The 23,483-nt window shown below is 43.7% G+C and overlaps 1 long non-coding RNA gene across 1 annotated transcript; it reads right to left on the bottom strand.

Annotated features, from left to right (window-relative positions):
* Nucleotides 1-20,675: 20,675 nt before the first annotated feature.
* LOC116895605 lies at nucleotides 20,676-22,600 on the bottom strand. The gene is made up of 2 exons (XR_004387292.1): nucleotides 22,496-22,600; nucleotides 20,676-20,994 (listed from the first exon to the last, which is right to left on the bottom strand). It is a non-coding gene; the product is annotated as an uncharacterized LOC116895605 (long non-coding RNA).
* Between the last annotated feature and the right edge of the window lie 883 nt (nucleotides 22,601-23,483).

The following is a 23,483-nucleotide window of genomic DNA, read 5'->3' on the forward strand; positions in this document are numbered from 1 at the left end:
CCAGATTCCAGGTATTTTCAAGTGTACTCCCATAACCATTCTGCTTGACACTGTTTTCTCATTCTCAGCTTAGATGAATAAATTTCTCAGTTTCATCTCTTCATATCTGTGCCTTGATAGGAGAGATCTAAACACTTTCATATCTAAAGACTGTTTGCAGCAGTGTACAATTCAATATAAGGCCCTGAATCATAGACTGACTTTCACACAAAGTTCGCTAACATCTTTGCTTGAGGAGCTTTTAAGGGCACTTAAATTATTTGTTATTAGTAAATGGTGGACTGTGTGTAAGATGATGCTGGAGAATTATCCCCACTCTGGTTGTCAGAAGGAAGAGGGGGTTTAGCTTCTCTAGAAAAAGAATGAAAAAGTGAGAACAATATAGTCTTCCTTATGTTTCTGTTGCTGTAATAAAACATTCTGACCAGAAGAAACTTGGGGCTAAAAGTGTTTATCATACCTTACAATTCCCAGGTCACAAGACCATCATTGAATGATTTCATGGCAGGAACTGGAGATAAGACCAAAGAGGAGTGTAGCTTCCTTTCCCAAGGGTGCTTATTTCCTTGGAATAACTGCCTTCTTATTCAACTCCTGTTGCAGTTTGTTGCAGTTTCCTCTCCAACCGGAATCGGCCAGTACAAAGAAAACGCAACTCAATTAATATGAAAACAATCTTGTGTCTAGATTGGGCAGATCCACCCTACACTGTCCTATTCCTAGCTCCCAAATCCCTCATCCCTTGCACCTTTTATTTGCCAGGTCTCCAGCTTCTCCTTCTCCCAAGACAACTCTCTCCTCGCTTCTCCTTTCTCCTCCCTTGACTCCTCCCCCTCCAGACTCCTCCCCCTCCTGCCTCCTCCCCTCTCCTGACTCCTCCCCTCTCACTCCTGACTCCTCCCTCTGCCCAAATCTCGAGCTCTTGCCTTTATATTTATTTATGGTTCTCGAGCTGGGGACAGAACCCAGGGCCTTGTGCTTCCTAGGCAAGCGCTCTACCACTGAGCTAAATCCCAACCCCTCTTGCCTTTATTTTACAAATTCAGAGAGAACTCCAAGGCAAACCACAACAAACTCCCAACCTCCGGACCAGGATTGGCACTCTCAACCCCACTGAGCAAGGCCCTCCCTTATCAATCATTAATCAAAAAATGCAGACTTCCCTAAAGGCATCCTAAATTTAGGATCCCTGATATCTCTGGCTTGTTTCAAGTTAACAGAAACCAACTAAGAAAAATATCTATTAGTTTTGTCTTTGCTTGAGTAATACGTGATGACTTTTAGTACAGACTTTATCTGATATTCATTAAATTTATTTACGTGCTTTTATGTGTTATTTATACATTTTGATAACAACGTAAATGTTTGGATTTTTTATTTCATAATTATAACTAGGCTAGCTTTTGTCTTTGTTTCATGCTTAGGAATACATTTCTCCCCATCTTTTCAACTTGAGTGCTTTCTTATTTACATTTGAGTTGTTATTTCCCTTCCTGGTTTCTGGGACATCCCCCTAACCCCTCCATCTCCCCTTCTATATAGGTGTTCCCCTCTCCATCCTCCCCCTATTACCACCCTACCCCCCAACCATCACATTCACTGGGGGTTCAGTCTTGGCAGGACCAAGGGCTTCTTTTTCCACTGGTGCTCTTACTAGGCTATTCATTGCTACCTATGAGGTTGGAGCCCAGGGTCAGTCCATGTATAGTCTTTGGATAGTGGCTTAGTCCTGGAAACTCTTTTTGGTTGACATTGTTGTTCATATGGGATCTCAAGCCCCTTCAAGCTCTTTCAGTCCTTTCTAAGATTCCTTCAATGGAGGTCCCGTTCTCAGTTCAGTGGTTTGCTGCTGGCATTGGCCTATGTATTTGCTGTATTCTGGGTGTTTCTCTCAGGAGAGATCTACATCCAGTTCCTGTCGGCCTGCACTTCTTTGCTTCATCCATCTTATCTAATTGGGTGGCTGTATATGCATGGGCCACATGTGGGGCAGGCTCTGAATGGGTGTTCCTTCTGCCTCTGTTCTAAACTTTGCCTCCCTATTCCCTGCCAAGGGTATTCTTGTTCCCCTTTTAAAGAAGGAGTGAAGTGTTCACATTTTGGTCATCCTTCTTGAGTTTAATGTGTTCTGTGCATCTAGGATAATTCAAGCATTTGGGCTAATAGCCACTTATCAATGAGTGCATACCATGTGTGTTCTTCTGTGATTGGGTTACCTCACTCAAGATGATATTTTCCAGTTCCATCCATTTGCCTATGAATTTCATAAAGTCATTGTTTTTGATAGCTGAGTAGTATTCCATTGTGTATTTGTACCACATTTTGTGTATCCATCCCTCTGTTGAAGGGCATCTGGGTTCTTTCCAGCTTCTGGCTATTATAAATAAGGCTGCTATGAACATAGTGGAGCACGTGTCTTTGTTATATGTTGGGGCATCTTTTGGGTATATGACGAATGCATTTCTTATCTACAGTTGTGTGTTTTAATTTTTTCTTACTTGAATGTTGTTTATATTTGTGTGTGTGTGTGTGTGTGTGTGTGTGTGTGTGCGCGCGCGCAGATGTGCACATGAGCACATGACCATTCCATAGCATAGGTATGGGCATGAGCAACCTCAGCAATGCCATTCTTCCCTCCCATCATGAATCTTTGGGATTAAAATGAGGTTGGTAGGCTTGGGACAAGTGCTTTTCCTCACAGAGCCATATCCCGGTGCCATATGTCACTCTTAGGAGAGGGTCTCGTGTACCTTAGTCTGGCTTTGAATTCATTGTGTCTTCAGCCATTACCTGAACTGTCTGAGCCTCCTCATGCCACTTCCGGAGTGCCAGATTGCAAGCGTGCTCCAACTTCTAGTCTCTGAGAAAATAAAAAATATTCTTGACTCTGATAATAAATACCATCCCGCAGATTTAAAAATGTTTATCTCATGTGATAGAGATCAGGCAGGACCAGGGATGTTCTTTTGATGGGTAGATTGCACAAAGCTCTGTGTTCAAGTCCCAGCACTGCATAAAAGTTCGCCTGGTTATACATGTGCACAGTCTGAGCACTCAGGAGGTAGCGGTGAGAGGATGGGGACTCCCAGAGTCAGTAATATCCCGTCGTGTGCATACACGTCACTGTGTTGGAGAAGTGTCTGTTCCCATCTTTGTCCTCTGAGAGAGCTGAGGAGGCAGGGTGGGCTGTGCTTCTGCATTTGGTTCATCATTTCACTCACTATGAACACTGGATGTTCCCATCTTCTGCGTGTTATGAAGAATGGTATAGTGATTACTTGTGTTACAAGTGCCCGCTTGATTCCTGCTGTCAGCTGGTTTGGATATAGATCTAGGAGTAGCAGACCTGCTTGTTCCTATGGCCATTCTAATGCTTTGAGCCAGGGTCTCATTTTATAGCCTAGGCTGAGGAATTTTGTAACATAGGCTGGCCGTCTCATGGTACCCCTCCTGCCTCTTCCTCCCAGTCATTGGGGTGACATCTGTGACCCTCGGCATCTTCTTTGAGTTTAACTGTTGCATGCAATTTTAAAAACACGCTACCACTTTGCTTTCCCCGGGGCAGCAGCCCTTGCTTCCAGCCTAGCTCTGAGATCAGTTGCCACTGAGTCCCCCTTATGCGATCCTCTCAGTTTGCTCCCCAACAGTCTTATAAGCCTATCCCTTTCACCAAGCACGTTCCTAATTGCCTGACCAGCTTCACCAAGCCGCCATCCGTAGACCTCTTCTCTCTATCTCTGCCTTTGCTCATGGAAAGAAAAAATTTTCAGCTTGTTGCTATGGGACTTGCAAAATAACACAATAGCTGGGTGGGATCTCCTTCCTAGCCTTATCAGCCAGCCTGTATCAGACAATTGGAGGCTGCCATTCCCCAAGATCCTACAGGGTTGTGCATCTTCTCATTCCAAAGCCTGCAAAAGCGCCTGCTCTTTCCTGTGTCTGGCTTTCCCTCCTGGGACTAGGAAACTAACTTTTACCCTTCTCCCAGCAATTGTCTCCCTACTTTATTGACCAAATCAAACCAATTGGGAACCAGACACTATCAGCACCTCCCCTACATTTTAACCTTGGGACTGAGTGTGTTTCCCACTGTTTGCCCATCCCACCTCCCCCCCAGCAGCAAGTTCTCTTCCTTCTGCATCTCCTTGTGTTTATTTTTCTTTCTTTGCCCTTCTCCATAAAATATATACCCCAGTCATTCAGTGTTCTTTCCTGTGGCTGGGATTTATCATTCTCTGGGGTGACTGAATGAGACCAACATATCCTCAATCGCTCATAATAGCTTTTTTTTTTTTCGAAATATGTATTCAAATTTGTAATTTGAAGATTTGATGATGCATACATGGTTGTACTTTAATCTTGACACTCCCAAAGGCTGAGGAAAAGGATTGTCATGAGTCCTAAAGGCCAACTTCACATAATGAGTTCTCGACAGCAGAAAGAGACTCTTTCTCAGAAAGCAAAACAAATTGTTCTGCTGTAGGAGTTCTTTGCATAGTGTGGGCAATAAACTCTTAGGTTATAAGTGAGGTATCTCACTGGGAAGGCATTTGCCTACCATGTGCAAGGCCCATCCCCAGCTTGACAAAAATAAATCCATCAAAACCTTTATCGGACACATTGTTTGAAAAACTTTTTCTCCCATTCTATATGTTGTCATTTCATCTCTTTATGCTGATACATGAATAATTGTTAATTTTTATGAGGTCTAATGTATCTCCTTTTTTGCTACTGCTTTTTATAGCATCTCAAGATCCATTGTAAGTTCAAAAGGTCTGACGTTATCAGTTTCCTTAAAGAATTCTATAATTTAAGCTTTTGTACATGTGTCTTTTAATCCCAATATTTTTACCTTTTATGAGTTGGAAGCAGGAACTAGCTGTGTGTGCTTTGGCATGTCCAAAGAGGTGTTCCCACTGTTGGTTGTGGAGATGTCTTTTATTTAGTTTTAGGAGTCCAGACCTCACAGGGCTTCCTTGAGATCCTCCATGATCAGGCAGATGCTGCAGCTGGCAGTGTATTCATGGATGTGCTTCTACACAGATGTTAGGATGTCAGAGAGCTCCATCTTGGGAGCATGAATATGGCATGTGATCCATAACCCTTGAGAACTTGCACTTGGAGCTCTTGAGTGATGGAAACTATGCCTTCTTTCCAGATCGCTCTTCCATAACCTGGACAAGTTCCGGGCCTGAAAGAATCTGTGAGAATAATTGGCTCCCAGATGTGCTCAGTCCTTTCGAGAGTTCCCAAACCTCCATCACATGGAGAAGCTGATCATCCACCTCCACGGAGTCTGACCCTCCAAACTAGGTAAGGGCGGTGCTTGGATCTCAAAGTTCACGGTGAGATGGAGCTACATTGGCCAGTGATTGAGAGGCAAAATCATCGTCAGTTAGAGCGCTCTGGGCCTGGACATCGTGGAACCGTCCATGGGAAGCCTTTATGGGATCGGTGCTCTAATCTTTAGGAGGGCAGAGATTTATTTTAACTCGAGTCTTTAATGTCAGGAACTGATCTGAGCCCTTCACAGATGTAGCTCAGTCTCAGACTCACTGTGTGAGGAGACAGCGATGACCATTGCTGATCTTCAACTGGGGGAGCCTTGACGGCTCAGGTCTATCCATCTGTGAAAATGTCTCTTCAAACAGCAGATCTGACTGCACAGCCTGAGCTGTCCACTCTGAACCCTTCCTGTCCACAGCAGTGTGAGGCGTTCCCTTCTGCTGCTGTGTTAGCCACACATGCAGATCCGCCTGCTCAGGGGGAAGGGATCCGACTGGGAGCAGCCTGGACCTTTTCTCTGTTTCTCCCCACCCTAACTCCTGTTCACAGACAGCTGTGCAGCCATCTTTCTAGAACATGTCATTCAGCAAAATGACTAAAGTGCCATCAGGTCCTAGTGTTTAAAACACTGAACACTGAAGAAATGTAAAGCTGGGACTGACATGGGCTTTACATACTAGGGAAGTCACTAGAGTAGGTCTGTGGTGGCTCCTGCCTGTAATCCCAGCACTTGGGAGGATGCCCAAGGACTGTCAGAGCTTTAGAGCCAGCCCCTGCCTATGTGATTTCACACTTCCATGACCCACAGAAACAAAACCAACCAACCAATCAAACCTCTTCTGACCAAGAAGATTCCTCCATGACTGCCAAGTCCAATCAATAACTGAGGTTGGATCTGTGGGATCCCACGGCAAAAGGATAAAACAGATTTCCCCAAAGAGCTGTCCTCTGATCAACACATATATATGTAATGGCACTTTTTGTTTTCCATGCACACACACACACACACACACACACACACACACACACACACACACACACTCAACGACTAAATAATTTAATTAAAAGCATTTGAAGTTGTGCTTCAGAGTCGTCTCCCTTTGATGTTACTCTGTACAGTGTGGTGTGCAAACACAGAGGTGTTACAGTGCTGACACTGAAGGTGAAAGACGAAGCAGAAACCTGATCCAGAGATGGGCAGGCACTTGTCCCAGGTCATCTGCTCACTAGCCAGTTGCAGAAGCAGAGCATAAGCCCAGTGTAGTCTGACCTCTAGATATTGTGTCACTGCCTGTTTAACCAATGTGGCTGCAGCTCATGGACTGAGGGTTCACCTTTGACAGGAATTTGTGGCCTTCTTTAATTCCTAAACATCCTTCTTCTTTTCCAGTTAAATTGATTCAGAACTCTCCAAATCTGCATGATTTCCACCTGAAATGTGATTTCCTTTCGAATTGTGAGTCTCTCATGGCTGCGCTTGCTTCCTGCAAGAAACTCAGAGAGATTGGGTTTTCTGGGAGATGCTTTGAAGCCGTGCCCTTTGGTAAGAACTGTACACATGCTCCTGTGCAAAAAGCCACTAAATACTCAAGAATTAGATGCCACTGATGTCATAGGAACTGTGAGGACACCAGATCCTCAGCGAGGCTCTCACACCAATGAATGAGCAGATTAGGTAAAGTACAATTTACACACCAAACTACAGGTTACGTGCTCCATTTTTGGAGTCGCTCCTCCCCTGGGGTCTGCAGTCTGAATACTATATCACCTTCCACCATTTTAAATACTCAGTGTCCTAGGAACTGTGTCTGGCCTAACTCCAATCTTATTTTTCTTTTCTAGTCAACATTTTGTCAAATTTTGCTTCTTTGAAGATATTGGATTTAGAAACCAACAATTCCCAGATAAGAAAAACATCAAGAAAAGTTTGGTAGGTTTATAAAATAGTATTTTATCTTCTTCTTCCCTTCCTCCTCCTCCTCCTCCTCCCTCCTTATTTAGTGTGTTTGTCCCGTACATGTGTGCAGGTGGGGACATGGGTATGAAATCTGGGTGTAACTTGGGCTTTTCCACCTGCATCCCAGTTTCCAAATAACGACTTATTTATTTATGAATGAATGCCTCATCCTCAGGCCTGGGCTTGTTCCCTGACTAGTTGTAATTTTTATAACTGATTTAAACTATTCTATCTCTTCTTTATACGGTTAGTTACACCTCTTTCAGTTTCATTGGCCTGACTCCTCAGAGTCCCAAGAATAATCTGACATTTCTGAGATGGGGTGAACGGACAGGTTGGGGAGGATGGAGGAAACAGTGTTGAGGGCAGCAGGAGCTGCTGTGTGCTGACTCCTCCTGCCCTTGGACAGGATTTGGACATGAGGGAGGGCCTCAGCTAGGTGTGCCTCCTACATTACAGAGTGTGTAAGTCATTGGCTCTGATGATGGGCAACCCCGAGGATGGTTTTTGTGTCTCCCACAGCCCAGGCTCTGGGTTCTCTCAGGAACCTGGAGAACTGCACCTTCCCACGGGGATGGATTCATCAAGTGGCCAAACTGATTGTCCAGCGGTGTCTGCAGCTTCTGTCTCCGAGTTCTGCCTTGCAGAGACGTTGGATGATGACAGTGTGCTGGAAATTGGTGAGTGAAGGTTCCCTTGGGCAGAAACTAGGAGAATCGTTGGAGCCGCCTGCTTCCAGTGTCTCTATAAACATCCCCATAGGCTGATTCTCCTCCTTTCCTCCTTCCTGCTGCTTCCTCTCGTGTTCTTCTGCACACTCAGGTTCATCCTGGTCAGACTGGGAAAGTCAACAGCCTTTGGGGCTCTAGTAGCATCCAGTCTGTGGTCTTGTTTTCCCAGTGCTGGGGACTGAACCCCAGTGCTCACTCTGAGGCCAGTGTTCTACCCCTGCACCACAGCCCGGTGTGGTCTGTATGATATTGGTGATTCTGAACCTGGCAGGGTACTCATTGTTCCAGCTGAGTATTTACAGTGTGTGTCGATGTGAAGCTGTAAAATCTGCAGTACCAGAGCTGGAAGGGTCTTGAGTCCAAGAGACTTAGGGATTTTATCTAGGCTCAAACTAAACCAGAATGAGAACTTAGACCATCACCCATGCTGGAAGCCCGTGCTCAATTCCCAAATAAATAATCCCAGTTAATGGATCTCACAGCCCTACTTTGCTTTTACATCCTCAAGTGAGGCACATGAGCGGTAAGATCTTTCTAGTGGCCAGTGCCCTTTATCTCTTGGTGACACCACACCTGTGTTCTCCTTCTTGTATATTAGGATAGTGCCTGGTATCATTTTTATGTCTTTTTCCTGCCTTTTTAATCCCTATGTGCAAAGTTAAAGGTGAGTCTTACAAGCACAGAAAGAACTTAAAAAGCTGACCCTAGGAAGGAGCTCAGCTGGTGAAATGCTTGTTTAACATGCATGAAGCCCTGGGCTTCATCCAGCACAACAACATAAGCAAACAGGCCTGGTGTTTATAATCAGAGACATCGTGAAATCCAGAACTCGGAGGTAGAAGCAAAGGATCCTCGTCATCAAGGTCATCATCCTTGGCCACACAGTAGCTAGGAGACCAGTACGCTACAGAGGTCTTGTCTCAGAACAAACAAACAAAACAAACAAACAAACAAATCCCCAAAATAATACCTGATACAAATCTGAGGCTGCAGAGAGGGCTTCACTCTGTAAAGTGCTTCTAGTCTACTAGATGAAGCTCTCAGGGGTGATATAAATGAGCATCAAAAGAGGGAGACACAAAATGGGCTGACGGCAGGAAGAAATCTGGAACCTTAACCAGGACAAAAACAGTGAAAGCCTGAGCCCAGGTTCAGTGAAACTTCGTCTCAAAAAGTAAGGTAGCGTGGAGTTATGCCTGGCTCTCCCTCCCAGTCCCATGCAACCCGAAATAAAACTCAGATTCAAAATATATTTACAAATACCTTGGCCATACAGCTAGGCTCTTCCTGGAGCAGACCATAACAAAATATAACCATTTATTGTGAGCTACACTCTGCCAAGTGCCTGGTATCTGTTCTCAGGTGCAAATGTTGCCTGGCTTGTTATACGTTCCTGTGTGACTCTCCCACCACGCCATCCCAAGATCCTTTCTGCCTTCAGGCTGTTCCCCTCCTATTTCTTCTCTAAACCATGGGCCATCAGATTTATTTATTGACAGGTGCCACATCCATACAGATTCAAAGATATTCTCTATAGGAGAGCAACTCAAGAGGAGATCCACCATTAACATCTGGTCTCCACAAACACCCACATCTACATATGCATGGTACTCCACACACACATAGACACACACACATAGACACACACGCACACACACACACACACACACACACACACATAGACACACACACAGACACACACACATAGACACATACACACACACGCACACACACATGTACGGAAAATTTAAGATAAAAACCGAAGCCATTATTTTTCTATTTATATTTAATATATGTATTATTTTACTGTATTATATTCTCTGCCAAAGGGTAGACACTGTTCCCACAATTTCTCCATTTCTTGTACAGTAACCTGTTTCTGCAAGGCATATTTTTTTTTTATTAACTTCTTGAGTATTTCTTATGTACATTGAAAGGTTATTCCTTTCCCGTTTCCGCAACATCCCTTCCCTCCCCCCCTTCCTATGTGGGTGTTCCCTCCCCACCCCTCCCCCATTGCCGCCCCCTCCCCGACAGTCTGAAGTTCACTGGGGGGGTTCATTCTTAGCAGGACCCAGGGCTTCCCTTCCACTGGTGCTGTTTAGGGGTTTTATGAGGTCAGGAGTCCAGGGTCAGTTTTTAAAAACATAGTGGCAGTCCCTTGGAAGCTCTTGGTTGCTGGCATTGTTGGGTACATATGGGGTCTCAAGCCCTTCGCCTTAACCTGGACATGGGGTCCTGTTCTCTAGCTGTCTGTAGAAGTCTCTCAGGCAGATCCGCTCCTGTCGGTCTGCACCAGCCATCCATCTTGTCTAAGTGAGCTAGCCATCGAGGCTGAATGGGTGTTCCTTCAGTCTCTGTTTTAATCTTTTGGCCTCTCTTCCCTGCCCTGTTCTTTAAAGAAGGAGGAAGCTTTCATTTTGATCATCCGCCTTGAGTTTCATTTTGTTCCCCATCAAGATTGGGGCTTCATCAGTATGAGGCATAAGTATGTTGATTGCTGACAGATGATAAACAGCCTTGTAAAAGCTTTGTAATATTCCATTGTGGATCCAATCCATTCCTCTTCATCTGGGTTCTTTCTTTTATAAAATGAACATAGTGGGAGCACATGTCTTTTTTTATATGTTGGGGCATCTTTTTGTATTGCCCAAGAGAGGTATAGCTGGATCCTCATGTTCATCGTCCAAATGAACCCCAGACAGGAAGGCTTCTGCAAAAACAATGGAGGAGTGCTTAGACCGGCCACACTGAATCAGCTTTTGATTCAGATTCACTGGTGTGAGGGAAATCTACAGGGAATTTGCATTTCCCTGATGACCAAAGATGCTGAACAACCTGCATTCCTCAGCTGCGAATCCTGAACCCCAAACGGACAGTTCCCAGGCATATCCCAGAAAGATCTTTCCATCTGTTCTGCTTGTCCTGACCACAGTATCCTTTGGCTTTACACTTTGTGTTTTATGAGATCAGTGATTCTGATCTTAGAGCATAAGCCATTGGTGTTTTGTTCAGGGAAATTTTTTCCTGCCCAGCCCTCCCAGTTTTTCTTCTATTAGTTTGAGTGTCTGTGCTTGATGGAGGCTGATCCACTTGGACTTGTTACAGGGTGAAGATGGACATGAACATGTTGATTAATGACGAAAAGCTATCTTTTTTCCATTGATGGTTTGGCCCCTTTTGTCAAAAAAGACCATAGGTGGGTTCATTTCTGGTCTTCACCCTATTCCATTTATTCAGTCCACCAACTACGCTTGAGTCTGGGATAGCGATTCCCCTGAAGTCCTTTTATTGTTGAGGTGGGTTTTTGGTTCCAGATGAATTTCCAAATTGTCTTGTCTAATTCAGAAGTGAAGGAGAGGTAAAAGCCATTTTACTATATTAATCCTGCCAACCATGAGGACCTTCCAAAAACCCTAGAGTTTTTCAAAAAATCTTTTTTACTTGCTAAAGACAGGCTTTATATTATTTGGGCATAAGGGTGTCGTTTCTAAGTACTCGGCTTGACTTTTGAGGAGGAGGATTTGAGTTTGGTCCAGCCTGAAGTTGGCTTTTGTATGTGACAATACTTAAATATACTATCATATCCCAAAAGTGAAACCAAATCGTTTAATGGCCAGAATTCATATTGAATAAAAAATGGGCATTCCCTGATTTTAGGATTGAAGTTTCTCCATTTAGTTTAATGTTAGCCAGGCTGAATGGCTTTACATTTGAGTCCTTGCATTCTTTTCCAGGCTTTTATCATGAAGGGGTGTTGAATTTTGTCAAATGATCAGCATCTAATGATCATGCATTTTTGTTCCTTCAGTTTGTATACGGATCCCTCTTCCATACTAAACCATCCCTGCATGCCTTGGGAGCTGATCAGGCACAGTTCACACAGAGGGAAACCCTTTTCCTTTGTGTGTTTAGTATAAGAGTAATTGTGGCTTCATATCCAAATGGAATAGTTTGAAGTACGAGGTCTTCTATGAAGGTCTGATAGAATTCTGCACTAAACGACCTGGGCTGGGCTCTTTGATGAGACCTTTAAGACTTCTATTTCCTTAGGAAGGAATGGTTTATCTGTTCCTTGATTTAATAAGTAAGAAAACCGGCAGATTTCAAGTTTGTTTAAGGCTTTTTATTGAATCTGGATGAGTTCTGAATATTTCTGATTTGTTAATTTGGACAGTTAGTCTGGCTAAGGGTTTATCTATCTTGTTGACCACAAAGAACCAACTTTGCTGATTCTTCTATGGTCCTTTTGTTTCGTGCATTTCTGCTCTCCTGAGTTTGGAGGTGATCTAGAGCTTTTAGGTTTTTGTGGAAGACTTTTTCTGCAGGTGTGCTCAGCACAGTCTTGTCCCATAAGTTTGGGTATGATTCCTTCATGTTTGTTTTAACACTTCTTCCTGCCAGGTTATCATTGAGTCATCTATTTGAAAATTGTTATTGGGCTTTTTAGAGAAAAACTGCTTTTTTGTTCGCTTTTTTGACCAATTATATGGTCAATTTTGAGGGGAGGGGAATTATTTTGCATTAGGGAGAAGCTTTAAATAAGTCCATTTGGCTGGAAACCCGCTTTGTGTCCATTGATGAGAGTGGGTGTTGGTATATGATTTAATATGTGTTTTGAGCTTTTAGGTATGTTTCTTTTAGATGAGATTTGCCTTGTATTTCGGGGCATAGATATTTAGGATTGAGGTCTTGTGATTTTTCCTTTGATAAAATAAAGTGTCCTTCCTTATCTTTTTTCGAATTTTAGTTGAAAAATTGACTTTTTATTTGATATTAGAAATCGTCCACTTGCTTCTTTCTCCGACCAGAAGCTCACTTGAGGGGACCTGAGGTGTGTTTCTGTAGGGAGAATGCAGGGTCCTCGTCATGATCCAGTTTGCCTTTATTGGGGGATATATTGATGTTGAGAGTGGATTGCTTCCTGAAAGTCTCTTTGTTTTGTTGCAAGAATTAGTTTTTTGCCTCTTCTTGGGTATAGCTTTTTATGTTGGCTTTAACATTTATTATCCTTTGTAGCTGGACAGTAGAAAGATATTGTGTTGGAATATCTTGGTTTCTCCATCTATGTTATATTCGAGAGTTTTGAACAGTAACTTAGGGTCTGAATGAGAGTTCATAGTTTCTGCTTAAAGTCTGGTGTGCATCTGCTTTTTATATGTTACTTGGCATACTTTATCTATTATGACGGGAGGTGCTTTTCTTGTCCAACATTTGAGTTCTTGTAGGCTTTGTATGCATATGGGCCTTTTTTAAGAATTCTATGTTTTTGAAGATATGTACTGTTGGTCCCTTGAGCTGGAAAGTTCTCAACCTAGGTTTGATCTTCTCATTGAGGTCTCATGTTTTGGAGCTTTTTCCTTATATTTTGAGGGATTTCAGGATGGAGATTCTCCTTCCACATCTTGTTGGTAAAGCTTGTCAGCTCCTTGTCTCTTCTTTTTTGGTTTTCATAAGACCATTTCCAGAAAACTGAATTCTTTCAGGATACCATGAATCCCATTTTTTAACTGTAGGCTTCTTAGCAAAATTGAAGTTCTCCAGCATCATGAAGTATCAACTGGTGTGTTTGGATAATGCTTGTTTTGATGGGGAGAATAATTTTTGTTGGGGGCTCGCCACAAATTATCTCCCCTAGTGTTACTTGTTCTGCTATCGACAGGCTAAACTGTCCTATAGGTGTGTTGGTGTTTTCTCCTCTCTTTCAGTCTTTGGGGGACAGAGGCCAAATCCTTTTACAGGTTTTTCAGTTGTTCTTGTGGACTCCAGGTTGCAGAAGTCCTGATCCCTTAAGTTTGAACTCAGGTACTCTTCCGAGCCTAACATGGCTCCCGTGTTTTCCTCTGAACAGATGTGCAGAGAGCAGTCCCTTAGCTCTGCCTCTGAAGGTTTCTCCACTGGAACAAAACCAGTCTCTAGGTTAGGCTAACCCCCAGAACCCAAGACCAGCTTCCTGGGTCTCACGTTATTACCCAACAGACCAGGCGGTAAGGAACCCCCCACGGGTTCTGGGAGCAGAAGCTGGTCACGATCCATGCCTAATGACGACTACAGACAGAAATGCTCAAAAGCTTGCTTGACCCCTTAGTCTGGCCTTGAAACCCCTCATCCCAGCTGTTTAGGGGATTTTAGAGACTCTTTTTCTGGTCAATTATGTTAACAGGCAGAAGGCAGGGCAGCATGGAAGTTCTCTAGACCAGCCTCAGCTGTCTAGTGAGCTGTAGGCCCAATGTAGAGTCTCCTGTGGGAAACGATTGCACACGCTCATAAGGACAAACAGCCACTCCAGTCCCCCACATAAATGGTTTGCTGCTTTTTTCCAGCCAAGGGAGCAACCAAGGCCAAGTAACTTAGACTCCCTGATTACTGAGGAATTACAGGGCTGACATGCCAAACCAAAAAATCTGTCCAGAATGCAGTTCAGGCCAGCAGTGTTTGGGCACTAAGCCTCACCAGGGATGCCCAGTTCTGTTGACTAAGAGGACATGAAAGGGATTAATAAAGGGGCACACCCCAGTCCAAACGCCTGACTGGGCTGGATCGGGTGGTGGCTTCCTGTCAGCCTGTAGTGTTTTGGGATCTTTAAACCCCTGTTTTTCAATATTTCCTGACACTACAGTTTGAAGGGTCAAGAGTTTAACCAGCCTGGGCAGGCCCAGAATCAAACCACACCGTTTACTATTCATATACAAAATATTCTTGAACTGTATCAGGTTGGTAACTATTTGATTAGGAGATGTGGCAGCAGATGGTCCCCTTGTACAAAGACCAGGAGGAAGTTTCCCATTATCCAGAGATCAATAGAAGAGGGCTGTGGGAAATAATGAAAGGCCTGTGGGAAGGAACATTCACATTCCTAGTTTAAGGATTGAATCAGTTCCACATCTGATGAGACAGGAGTCTTCACCACTGCCTTCCCGGACAGGTTTTTGTAAGAACTCACTAGCCCCTCCGTTTACACATCTATGGAAAACATGGGCTTAGAGAAACTACTTTGTTCTGGTGGTTCTTTGGGGATGTTAGGGATAGCTTTATAATTTTTGCTTCTTGTTCCGTTGGTATATGATTTAATAATGATAATAGTGAGAATTACGCTCATAACTGTCACCTCTCTAGAAGCAGGGGACCTGGGAGAATGGAGCCACTTAAATATGTGGATCTAAAGACTCCATGCTGAAGTCAGCTTTATGTGCATAGCAACAGTGACAAATTTACAAATTTTGAGAAGTGAACAGAAACTCGTTCTGAGAGTTCTCATATGCAGGCTATATACATCATGAAGACAAGCCAAGTGCAGGGCCAAATTTATGTTTTGAGAGCAGTGGCTCAACCTGTGGGGTCTCGATCCCTTTGAGGGTCAGATGACCTCACAAAGGGTCACTTAAGACCATCAGAAAACATAAGTAGATACTCATGAATCATAACAACAGCAAATTACACTATAAGTAGCAACAAAAATAATTTTTGGTTGTAGTCACGAACATAAGGAACCAGTATTTGGTGACTTTAAGAGGCCAAATCTTTAAGTCTCTGACCTCATAAAAGCGCAATCCTGACCTAAGTTTGAACTCAGGTAAATTAACAGGCCTGTACCTACTACTCCTTAGTTTTAAACTCCCCTCAACAAAAACCAGTCTCAGGCTAACCCCAGTAAAGACCATAGTGTCCACTTCATTACCTAAACAGAATAATTCTGTTCCCATTTGAATTAAGACAACTCCCAGCACCACGGTTAAAGGCCACCTTAAATTAGAACAGGGTTTTTCTGCTTTTTGTCTCCCTGGGGATATTCCTGGTGGCCCTCATCACCAAAACCGTCCTCATGAATTTTCCTCAGAATGACCCTGGCTGCACTGATTGGCTTCCTGTTTTTGGGATCACTAACATTTCCTGACACTACAGTTTGAATATGTATATAGAAAAAACACCTACCGAGACATTCTTGTGCTTTTTATTAGTTCAGTTATAAAATATAGCTTGAAATCTGTTCACAGCTCCTAGGGGCAGTTTCAAGAAGGTTGGAGAAATAAACAGAGTATGCAAGAATACTTAATCATGCCAGTGTTATTCACCCTAGCTACACCTGGGAGGCAGGAAACACCTTCTAAGAAGAATAAATTTCGCTTCAAGAAACCACGGCCACCAGACAGGGTTGTTTTAGTCTCACAAGCACTCAGAATTTCCTTCTCACATGACTCATTCTTGACCATATTCAACACATAATGTATAAAAAACACCCAGGTGCTTTTTATTGTTTTATAATGGCCTGTCAAAAGTTTAGCATTGGTTATTTGGAGGCAGGTAATTTTTTAAATTTAAGCTTGGGGTTTAGGTTCAGCAAAATTTTAAGCTGGTTCAAGAGTGTTCTTGAGACCCAAGAAGTCTCCAGAATTGCGAAATGTTATAGAAAATTACTATAAATTTAGGGCTGGAGGGATGGCTCCTTGAAGAAAGTGCTGGCTGATCTTCCCAATGGCCCAGGTTCACTTCAACTCTAGCAGTCATGGGAGGCTTGGCTTTAGCCATATGACAGACAAAACCCCCATCCATATATATGTAATTTCACTTAATAAGTTAACGTAACTCATCATCAAAACAGTAACACAACCTCCCGTGGAGGACCAGACCCATGCTTCATCTGATGTTAATACTTTTTGTACTAGACGGGTTTTATGTATTGTATCAGGAGTCCATTGAAGGGAGAGAATCGTGAAATATTTACCACAGGGAAGTTTGGGGCAAGTGCAATGCAGTCATTAGCTCTAACTGAGAACTGGAATACTGAGAGCTCGCTAGCCATGGAGTTGCTAGGAGCCCCTAGGCTGTTTGGCTGCAGGAGACCTCAGAATGCTATGCTGCCAGCCATGTGCTGCAAGGGCCTCTTACTGCTCAGAACCAGCAGAAGCCTCTGACTCCCTCAGTGTCTCGGCTGGGGCTGCAGTGCCCTCTAGTGACAAAGCTGTGCATGCAGCGATGATGGGATAGGAAGCCTGTCATCCTGAATACTCAATTTAGAAACAGGAGGCAATAACTTGGCAACTGATTTAACTCATTTAGTATCGTGGTGGGGAAACCTAGGGACGCTGTGTGTGCAGTCTTGTGTATAAACCCAGCTACTCTGGAGGCTGAGGCAGGAGTAGCACAAGTTGAGGCCAGCCTGGGCAATCTAGAGGGTGACACTGTCTCAAAATAAAAGTTGAGGAAGAGCTGGGGAGGCTTCTCAGTAGTCAGCATGTGTGAGCACTAGCACTGCAAGTGAAAAGAAACAGGGGGCTGGAACGATGGCTCAGTGGTTGAAAGCAGTCGTGATTCTTGCGAAAGGACCTAGGCCGATTTTCAGTACTGGTGCATGTAAACACAACCAGGGATCCAAGGTCCTTATCTGGCCTCGCTGACTACCAGACAAATACATGGTACCCACGCATATACAGACCAAACACCCGTACCCATAAAAGAAAAAAATTTTAAAGTCTTTAAAAATAAACAGGTCTAAAAATAATCCAGTGGTTGTGGATTTGATTAACGAAAAAAATCAAAGCTACGTCTGTTTTGATCACAACCTCCGTCCGACTTGTCAAATCTCAAATGGGCTGCTCTTGCACACTGCCTGCACCTGCTTAGGGCACCTGCTTAAAAATTGAAGTTTAAAAACAAAAACCCGGAAATCAGTTTTTTCATCAAAGCATAGTACCCACGTAGGGTGCAACCGAAAAAGGTAACAAAAGTAATTGTAAACTTGCAAAATAGATATTAAATATGATTTTATTAAGCTACAAATATAACAAGACTGGGAAGACGACTTTTCGTTGGAAGAGTTCTTTACAAGCATTGGTGTCTTCCATGTTTACATTCTCTTCCCCCAAGCTCCTGCTGCCTCCGTTTCCACCAAGCAGCTGTTTAGCATCACTGCGACCTCCACACTGACTCATAGCATCATCAGTGACCTCCAGCCTCCACACTGCAGTCTTCATCATATGAGTCCTGTTAGCAGCAGCTGAGCTACGTGTGGGGCTCGTCTCTCTGGCCTCTGGAAGTAGCTGCTCAGAGGCTCCAGCTCAGCCCTCTGCTGTTTCTCTAACCCCTGGGATCTGAGGTTCCCCTGGCTTCATCTCCCACTTCCTGGACCCTCATCCTGCTGAATGGCTTTAAGCTCCACGTCTACCCCACCTCCTCCATCTCCAGCGCTAGCCCTGGACTCTGTTCATAGAACTCCAGAGGACATTCCACATCTCCAAAGCTGACTCTTAACCTTGCCCGTCACAGAAATACTCATTGCAGACTTTCACCTCCTGAAACTCCTGCTTTATTTTTCCAGTTGCTTAGTGAAACCCTTGGAGTTATCCATAGCTCTTCTCTTCCACCACATATAATCTACTGACAAATCCTGGCAGTTCCACTTGCAAAACAGTGAGTTCCACATGTGTTCAGCCAACTCCTGAGAAATCTGTGGTCTATTTTCACCATGCAGTCAGAGGCTCCTCCTGGGTCATGCTCTCCCTGTGCCTCCCTCTTCTCCTCTGGGCTCCCAGCTCAAGGCCAATGCTGTCGGCCTCACAGTGATCTACATATGGCCTGAGCCTTGCTCCTGCTTATTCTATCCCGTCTCTCCTTCCATTTCACTTGCTGGCTCTTGAATATTTCCCCTGTATTTCTTATTTTGTCAAGTCTAAGTTTCTCTGTGTAGCCCCCAGTGTCCTGAAACTCTCTCTGCAGACCAGGCTGGCCTCCAACTCAGAGGTCCCCTGACTTCTGCCTCCCCAGCTCTGGGACTAAAGGTGTGGGCCACCACTGCCAGGCTCCACACACATTCTTACACAAGAGCCTTTACTGCTTGTTGCCTTTTCCTTTAACTATGTCTTCTCATCCCAGGGCTTGTATGTATGAGTTAAAATGCAATCCCACTGTGAGCTACTAGGGGTGGGAACTTAATCCACAGTGTTTGCAGCTGGGGCCTTTGGAAGGTATTGAGGATAGAGTCAGCAGGATGAAGATTCCCACTGAATCCTGGTGGCTTCCTGAGAGACCAAGTGTGAACACACACACAAGATATGCAGAAGTCATGCTTTTGTTGCCTCTTGCAAGCTCAGCGCACCAGACAAAACCATCGGCCAGGAACCTCCAGAACCATGAGCCAGAATAAATCTTTCTAACCACACCATGGGCGATTTTCCATTTTGTGTGTAAGAAATGACAGAGTACACATGTGCACATGAGTATGCATATGCCTGTTTCCACATGCACTAAGGTCAAAGGTCTTCATCGGTGTCCTTTGACTGCCTGCATTATTCCCTGGAGAACCTGGAACCTGTGGGTTTGGGCTGGGATGGTGGCAGCAACCATGGAATCCTCCAGCTGTACCTCTCTGTCCTTTCCATGCTTTACCACTGAGCCGTCTCCACTGCCTGTTTCTGGCTGTTCCTGTACTGGATGTGGTCTCATTATGTTGGCCAGGCTGGCCTCAGAGGGTGAGTCCTACCTCAGCTCTCAAAGTAGCTGGAACTACATTATATCCCAACACACAACGCATCCTTCTAGCTTCGCCGAGAACAATACCCAGCATTTAAATAACGTTGAGTATTTGCTAGAATGAATGAACTCAGTCCAAATAAATGTACTGAGTGCTAAAGAGAGTTAAAATTAGTGTTAATGTCTAATGTCTGGTCAGGTAAAGGTAAACAATTAAATTTAACCTACAAATTAACGAAGTTATGTTGAACCTAGAATAGCCAATATTCTAAAAGCTCAAGTCACACAACATATTTTGCAAAGTTACTTACTAGGTAGGTACTGACCACCATTAATTTGATAATACTTATTTGATTGCTAATATCATAGGCGCATAGGGAGCTTAGTTAATTTAGTTTACCTAGCTAAAAAAACTTAGGAAGGACAGCATTCACCATGTTCTGTTCTTTACAATAGTGGGAGACTCAAACCCATGCCTTGCACGTTGGCCAGCCGAATATCAATGGGTTCCATCTCCAGCCTATCACATTTACTTCTTCCTTCAAAGGTAAATAAACCAGGGAGAAGCCTGGGTGCGTAGACACCATCCTTACCCAAGAATATACATGGTGCATGGCACCACAGGGCCACAGGGCGAGAATGGCATGGGCAGTTAAGTTAGGCAGTACTCATGATGAGGTAAGGTGCATCAGGGGGAGAGAGGGAGGCCAGAACGACAAACAAGAGGAGGTTCGAAGAGAACAGCGGAACACGGTGAAGGTGTGGTAGTACTCGCCAGCGTTTAGGAGGCTGACAAGAGGACTGTGAATTACAAGGAAGCCAGGCTGAAAACAAGACTGTTACAACAGGGCACGCAAGATGGCTCAACAAGTCAAGGCACCTGCCACCAGACGACCTGAACTCAATCCCTAAAACCTACATAGAAAGAGAAACAACCTCACAAGTTGTTCTCTGACCTCCACATGAACCATGGAAAATGCACACATGCACACATACATGGAGCAAGTCACACAAACATACAAAACAAAACCACAACACGCCTTGGTTCCTGACTGGCCAGTGTAGCCTCAGTGACATGAGTTAGCTTTCGTTCCCCACATTGGATTATCAATTTGTTCCACCTTCAGAAATTACCCTTTTACAAAGTAATAAGACTGAGCAGTTTTCTTTCTGGATCTTTAAACAACTCAACTTCACTGTATATACCCCAAAGGAAAATATCTGTAAAGTCAAGATTTCAAAAAAGGGCTTTTATTTAATTTTAAAGGCATTAATACAAATCTTGACATTCTAAGAAAATTGCAATTGTCCGTTTGTGCTCAGTCACAGTTTGGCTGACTTCCATGCACTCACACTGCCACTGATCGATCGATTGATCGGTTCCTCCAACTGCTGCTCTAGGCACGCCCTGCTGCTGACTCAGGATGGACTCCCAGAACAGGGAGACCCTGATGATGACACCACTTAGCCAAGAGTCCACAAAGGTGACGAGGAGACTTCTGTTCTTATCGACCAGGGACACAAACAAACCATCTCCTTGGGAGAGAGCTGAACCTGAATTTGAAAGAAAAAAACTCTAGGCAGTTATAAGATGACGATAAATTAAAATCGTGCGTGCATGCATGTGCATGTGTGTGAGTGTGGAGGTCAGAGACAACTAATAGGAACTGGTTCTTTTCTCCACCCTGGGAAGTGAACTCAAGTCAAGGCCCTTGGCATCTGAAGCTTTATCAGTTCCCAAATCATATTTTTAAATAGAATGCAAAAAATAAAAATATATTAATATAAAATTAATTTTGATCTATTAGAATGTAAACACATTATAAATTATCAAATCATGTGTTAAATTTTCACTAGAGTTTAGTTTGCTTAAAGTGATTGCAACAGTATAAGGAGTTTTGTTTCAAGGTAGTAAAATTAGAAATCAGTCACCTGGATTAAAATGTTACACATCTCTAGAGTTAAAAATGAACTCAAAATATTAGGGCCCTCAGAAAGTTACAGTGAAAACTCCATATAAACAGGTACCATCCCAGAGCCATGCTTGTCTACTTCCTGCCATGATGATCATGGACTAGCCCTCTAAAACTGTAAGCCAGCTTTCTTTTATGAGAGTTGCCTTGGTCATGGTGTCTCTTCAGAGCAATTGGCTGTGACGAGAACGCAGTATTCTGCACACTGCATCATTTATCAAAAGAGGGATGGGTCTGGAGAGAAGGCTCGGTGGACAAAGCTCACTTACTGCTCCTGTTAGAAGACTTGGGCAACTTATAAACACCTACAGAGAACTCCAGCTTCCACGGATCATATCCTCTTCTAGCCTCAGGAGCAGCAGTCCAGTACATGACCAATAAACATACATTTAGGCAAAACCTCCATACACACAAGTTTAACGTAAAAAGTACGTGTGGATCTGGTGATCCGGCTCAGTGGCAGAATGTCTGCTTATTGTGTGCGAGGTCCTACTACCACACCCCACACAAAAACTCAAGCCTGACTGGCCAGTGACACTGCAAATATCTTCACCCTGGACCAGATTTTAAACCAGGTACATGCTGCCTGTCTATAATACTTGTTGCTACAGAAACTGAGGCAGACTAAACATGGTGTTCAAGGTCAGCCTAAGAATCATTTTGCCAACATAACCAAAACAACCAGGCAGTATTTGGAATGACATTTGGACACCATAAGAATTTGATTATGTGCCAACAATTCAATGGTTAATCTAACTTTGGCAGTCTTTAGTGGGGCTGGAGAGGGCTCAGCAGTTCAAGGGCACTTGCTATTCTTCTAGCCTCTGAGCTCATGACAAGCAGTGGACAACCACATGTAACTCAAGCTCAGGGGATCCAATGTCCTTTTCTGTTGGCCATGCACCACCGCCTCTCAACATACACACACACACCTTAAAAAAAAAAATCTTTAGTATAGTCTTACATAAACATCAATTTTCAAATATTCAAAACACTGGTATAACTTTTATAAAAGTTATACAACTCCACAACCTATAAAAGTCATACAAAGGTAAAATTAGTTTTTAAAATAACAGACTTACTTCTTAATTTGTATGTGAGCACTTTCCTTCTTTTTTATTTTGTCTGAAACCCTGTAAAGAGAACAAATACAAAGTTAAACAGGGTACCCACTAAATAAATGTGTGAGTAAACACTTCAGGACCAGTTTGATGCTAAGCTGACCCAGCGCTGAGACGAGGAGGAAGGACGACCTGGAATTCAAAGCCATCTCCAAATACATGGTGAGTCTAAAGCTACCTGGGCTACAGCAGACTCTGCTTCATGTTGGGAGAGGTGGCTTATGTCTGTAATTCCAGGACTTGGAAGAGCAGGGCAAGAGGTTCTCTGTGAGTTCAAGGCTAGCCTGGTCTCTTTTAAAAAACAAAACAATACAACAGAACAAATAATGCTCAAGTCCAACTTAGTGATATATACCTAACGATCCCAGTACTTGGGAGACTAAAGCAAGAGGACTTGACTTTAAGGCCAGTCTGGCAGCGAAAGGCTGAGCTATAACAATAAGACCCCCGACCCAAATGTACCATGAGAATGGGAACAGTTCGGTGCTAGAGGTTTGGCCTAACATGTGCAAGGCCCTGGGTTTGATCTCCAGCACTACCAGAACAGCCAAATAGTCTGTTTCATGAGACATACTAACTGTTTAATGTCATCAGAAAATAAGTTTATATATTTTAAAAAGTAGTTTATAGCATTCCAATATACTTCAACAGTGATTGATCCAAACCCCGGCATGGTGGCACCCACTTTTAACCCCAGTAACTAGAAAGCTAATACAAGAGGACTGCTGCAGTTTGAAGGCCACCCTAGGCTACGAAGTGCACCTGAATAGACATCTCAACAAACATGATGTCCTGAAGTGACCTGGTACCTACGAAGACCAAAGCTAGAACACGTTTACGTTCTTGCAGTAACAACACCACTCCTCCTCATTCTTTTCTGCTTTGACTTCTACAAGGCAGAACCGCAGAGGCGAGCAGTGACCACCAAGCTGCGCTGCCACCACTGACA

The sequence above is a fragment of the Rattus rattus genome, chromosome 3 (assembly GCF_011064425.1).
Source record: "Rattus rattus isolate New Zealand chromosome 3, Rrattus_CSIRO_v1, whole genome shotgun sequence".
NCBI classification, from domain to species: domain Eukaryota; kingdom Metazoa; phylum Chordata; class Mammalia; order Rodentia; family Muridae; genus Rattus; species Rattus rattus.